We start from the raw sequence: 5,061 nt of genomic DNA, 5'->3' as shown, positions 1-5,061 counted from the left end.
GAAGAAAAGATTGCCAGCAGGACTAGGAATTGGAGAGGGTGTGGAGAACAATGAACTTGCATATACCAGTGTTTGTTTGCTGGAGACAAATAATTGCTAGAGTGTTTGTGGTTTTATGTCTTAGAACAAATGTCTGGGAAGTGTCCAGACTTAGTCTCACTGAGTATACAAACCAACTGAGATTAACTGGCTATTACTGAACACAAGGTAAGAACCTCTTTCTCTGTACTTGCCAAGTGAGACTCTCCCAAAGTTGGATGTAGGTTAGCCAAACCTTTCTAAAATAATGTATTTTCCATCTCTTAAAGTTGTTTGCACAAGATAAAATGTGCTGTTGAATGATACATCCTAAGTCAGTCACAAGATATGTTGCTCTATGCAGGGCTTAGTGGGTAAGATTCTGTCTTTTTTGTGGAAGGAAGTCTGAAAAGTCTGTCTTAATGGTCTCTTTTAGTTTTACACTTCATGAATATAAAGTATTACATTTCATCTTCTTCATATGGAGACATCATTCTTTATAGAATGCCGTGATCTCTATGTTCAGAGTATCGCAGTACTTTCTTACAAGAAAGATTTCTTACTGCATCCCTTTCTATTAGTGTGTATTGCTAATGAAAAGATAGTACATTAAGCAGGTGAATGATTAATCTCTAGATGGTACAAATGATGGCACCTCAGTGAAATGTTTTAGGGTAACAGACTATCAGAGAGGATGTATGTTGGTGCCCAGACCTCTCTTCACACCCACTTTATTCACTCTAATGCACAGAAATTCCATGCCATAAGGAGTAGCAATAAAGGGGCAGCTAAGCAAAAGTGGAAGCCAGTTATGTGTGAAATTCATGGGTTTCTATGAAGTGGCAATCCCCACTATAGGATGCCAACACTTCCAAGACTGGGATTCAGTCACAGCCTTGCAGATGACATCTGTGAAGGCCATTGTGGCTAATTATATATATGAGATACTATTTTCTTTCTTGAAAAGGTGCAAATAAACTGTAAATAGCTGGATACCTTGCTGAGTTGAAATTGCAGGAGATAACAAGATTTAATTACACTAAATGTAAGTTATTGCAAACGTTAATAGCCTGCATGAAAAGTAAGAAATATGAGTTTTATTCCTAGCTTTGCTACAGCATTTTTTTTATTATGAATAATTTGGAATTTACTCTTGCAGAATAGTACTGTACTTAAGGTACTTTGCACAAAATGAGGCTCTACTCTGGGTTAAATCCTTGTTCTTTTTCTCCTGTATGCCTTATTTTATAACTGTAACATGTGGCTTATGTCTTAATATAAGGTACTAAACAAGCAAAAAGATTAGTAATACAATAAAAAAATGATGTTAACGGTATGCAAAAGTCAACCCTTCTCTGAAAATAATCATATTTGATAATCTACAGTTAACTGAAGCTATAAAAATATATCTTTAGTATGAAACTGGACAAAGCAACATCTGTGCCAGACACAATAAACACCAGGACAGTGTAGGAAGATGAGATTTGCACGAATACAAATTTCATCAAAGAAGCAGCCCTACTGGAAAAGTCAAAATTGCAGATAAAGCCCAGGAATATTAACTTTTATAAACTGATACTTTTTGCCTTGGGTTTGTTTCGTTTCAGCTCTAAAATAAAACTTTTTCAGTTTAATGCAGCTTAACAACTAAAAAATACTGATAATCATGTTATTCTTCTTCACTGATGATATTTTAATTTTCGTTATGTGCAATGAATCACAGAATCATCTAGGTTGGAAAAACCCTAACACTGACAGTTCCCAACTACACCATATCCCTCAGTGCTATGTCAACCTGACTCTTAAACACCTCCAGGGATGGGGACTCCACCACTGCCCCAGGCAGCCCATTACAACACCTAACAAGTTTCTGTAAAGAAATATTTCCTAATATCCAGTCTAAACCTTCCTGGGCACAATTTGAGGCCATTCCCTCTTGTCCTATCGCTTGTTACTTGGTTAAAGAGGCTCATCCCCAGCTCTCTGCAGCCTCCTTTCAGGGAGCTGTAGAGGGCGATGAGGTCTCCCCTCAGCCTCCTCTTCTCCAGACTAAACACCCCCAGTTCCCTCAGCTGCTCCCCGTACGACCTGTGCTCCAGACCCTGCACCAGCTTCGTTGCCCTTCTCTGGACACGCTCGAGTCATTCAATGTCCTTTTTGTAGTGAGGGGCCCAAAACTGAACACAGGAATCGAGGTGCGGCCTCACCAGTGCCGAGTACAGGGGTCAGATCCCTTCCCTGTCCCTGCTGGCCACGCTATTGCTGACACAAGCCAGGATGCCATTGGCCTTCTTGGCCCCCTGGGCACACTGCTGGCTCCTGTTCAGCCGTCTGTCAATCAACACCCCAGGTCCCTCTCTGACTGGCAGCTCTCCAGCCACTCCTCCCCAAGCCTGTAGCGCTGCTGGGGGTTGTTGTGGCCCAAGGGCCACCCCCGGCATTTGGCCTTATTGAAACTCCTCCAGTTGGCCTCAGCCCATGGCTCCAGCCTGTCCAGGTCTCTCTGTTATTTTGTGTTTTTGTGGAAAGAATGCTTCTACCCACCTGCTCTCATGACATCCTCATCCCTAAAGTCGATTAAAGAAGATTATTACAAAGGCATAAGCAGTAACAATTACATTATAGATTTGGTTATCTCCTAAGAGGGTTCCAGGCATGGATGAGTAAGCTGAGGGTGGTGCCAACTAAGCCAGCTCATGCACGGAAGATTAGGTAGAGGATGCTAATGTCTTTACGATTGGTTGAGAATAGTAATTGATTAATGAATGTCACAGGTAAGATGGCTGAGTGTTGAAGTGCTAGACTGTAGTTCTTTTTACAGTGGTTTGATTCCTCTTCTTATCGGCTCTGCGGTGAAATTCATATTGAGTTGCAAGCTCACTGATGTGCATTAAAAGTTTGTCAGAGTCTAGTAGACAGAAGCCTGCGAGGTTAGGACATCTAGCTGTTAACTAGATTTTTATGGGATCAAGGCCCATCTGTCTAGGTAAGATCCTAGCTTAATTCAAGTTATCTGGGTTGCATTCAGAAGATGCAGGTTAGTATCCTATGGGTCTTAGCAGAAATTAAGAGGGTTTAACTCTTGTTTAAGGCTTTGAAGGCCTTCAGTTTTAGGTTATCCTAAGTTTCTAAGTAAGAGTGAGATTGATAAGGTAAGGGTGGCAATGCGGATATTTGTTGGGTTGTTAGTATGCCACTGTTTTATATGAATTGTGGAGTTTAGTAGGGGGGTGATTGTTGAGTAGTATGTGAGGTGGAAGTAGAAGAATAATCCTAGTAGTGAGAGTATGGCAATGATTGTGGCTGTTGCGGTTATTTCATGTTTAGTGAGTTTTTGGATGATGAGTCACTTTGGCAGGAAGCTTATTAGTGGGGGAAGTCCTGCTAGGGAGAGTAAGGTTAATATGAGGGTTGTGTGTGTATGGCAGCTTTTTAGTTGTCTTTAGGATGAGGAACACAGTGGCAGTTATTAGGGTATATAGGTAGAAGGCTAGTAGGGTGAGGTTGGGGCTGTAGAAGGTGGTGGTGGCTATTCAGCCCAGGTACGAAATGGATGAGAAAGCCAGGATTTTTTTTGGTTTGTGTTTGGTTTAGTCTCATTCAGCCCCCTAGGGCTGTTGAGGTCATGGCTATGATAGTTTACAAGGTTGGGTTGAGTGAGTGAGATGTTAGGAGGATGATGACTGGGGGGAGTTTTTTTACTATTGAGAGCAGGAGTGCCGTGATGAGGGACGTGCCTTGGAGTACTTCTGGAAATCAAAAGTGGAATGGTATGGTACTAGTCCTAGTTTTATTGCAATTGCTGCTGTTATGAGGAGGCATGATGTTGGGTGGGTTATTTGGGTGATGTCTCATTGTCCTGAGGATCATGAATTAGTCATGCTTGAGAAGAGGAGTAACACTGAGGCAGTTGCCTGGACTAGGAAGTGTTTGATTGCAGCTTCAAAGGCTTGAGGATGGTGAGATTTTGAAATGAGGGGGATGGTTGCAAGGGCGCTGATTTCTAGTCCGGTTCAGGCTATTATTCAGTTGCTGCTTGAAATTGTAATGGTTGTTCCTAGAAGCAATCTAAAGGAGTAGTTTTGCATGTGGGCTCATTAGTAGGGGGTGGGGTTAAACCATAATTTTCAGAGTATGGGCCTGATAGCTTTGTTAGAGGACCCTACTAGGAAATAATATAAAGGAAGTATGGAGAGCTTTGATCTCTTCTGTATAGATCTGATTCCCACTTTTCTAAGTTTCTCTAAGGAAATGAGAGGGCTGGTATATCTCTATGTTCACTTTATCACAGTGACCCTTTGCGATTGGGCACATTTCCCTAGGCAAGGGGGTAGGCCTGCATGGCAGACTGGTATGCTAGTGTGCCAGAGGCATAGAAGGTGCATGAGTTGGTCATAGTGGAATCATGGGTAGGAGGCGCAGATTCATAGGAAGCCTGAAAGTAGGAGTAGGACTTTTGTAGCTAGGGCTCCTGGGAATAGTTTGGCGGTTAGGTTTAGTGAGCTGAGGTTTAGTGAGGTGTTTAGAAATAGGATAGTAGTTAGTGTGTTTATTAGTATGATGTTTGCGTACTTAGCTAGGAAGAACAGGGTGAATGGGCCTGTGGCATATTCTACATTGAACCCTGATACAAGTTCGGATTCTCCCTCTGTGAGGTCGAATGAGGTGTGGTTTGTTTCAGTGAGGGTGGAGATATACCATATTATTGTGAGAGGTCAGGAGGAGAAGAGGAGGTATGGTGGTTCTTATGTGGTGGCAAAGGTCTTTAGGGAGTAATTTCTGATTAATGTGATTACAGATAGGAGGATGATGGCTAGTGTGACCTCGTAGGAGATGGTTTGTGCTATGGCTCACAGCGCCCCAATTAGGGCATATTTTGAGTTTGAGGCCCATCCTGATCATAGGGTGGAATATACTGCGAGGCTTGATATGGCTAAGAGGAAGAGGAGGCCTAGATTTAGGCTGGCAAAGTGGAGTGGCAGGGGGAGGGGGGATTCAGATTGTCAGGGCTAGGAGGAGGGCTAGTATGGGAGGTTAGTGAAT

At 42.6% G+C, this 5,061-nt stretch overlaps 1 pseudogene; it reads right to left on the bottom strand.

The window, feature by feature from the left end:
• Positions 1-3,133: 3,133 nt before the first annotated feature.
• On the bottom strand, positions 3,134-4,116 carry LOC141961837 (NADH-ubiquinone oxidoreductase chain 2-like; annotated as a pseudogene).
• Positions 4,117-5,061: the final 945 nt, after the last annotated feature.

Source organism: Athene noctua, chromosome 6, assembly GCF_965140245.1.
Source record: "Athene noctua chromosome 6, bAthNoc1.hap1.1, whole genome shotgun sequence".
Taxonomy (NCBI): Eukaryota; Metazoa; Chordata; class Aves; order Strigiformes; family Strigidae; genus Athene; species Athene noctua.
Note: the sequence above shows the minus strand (reverse complement) of the source record. Positions and strands in the feature narration are given on the sequence as shown.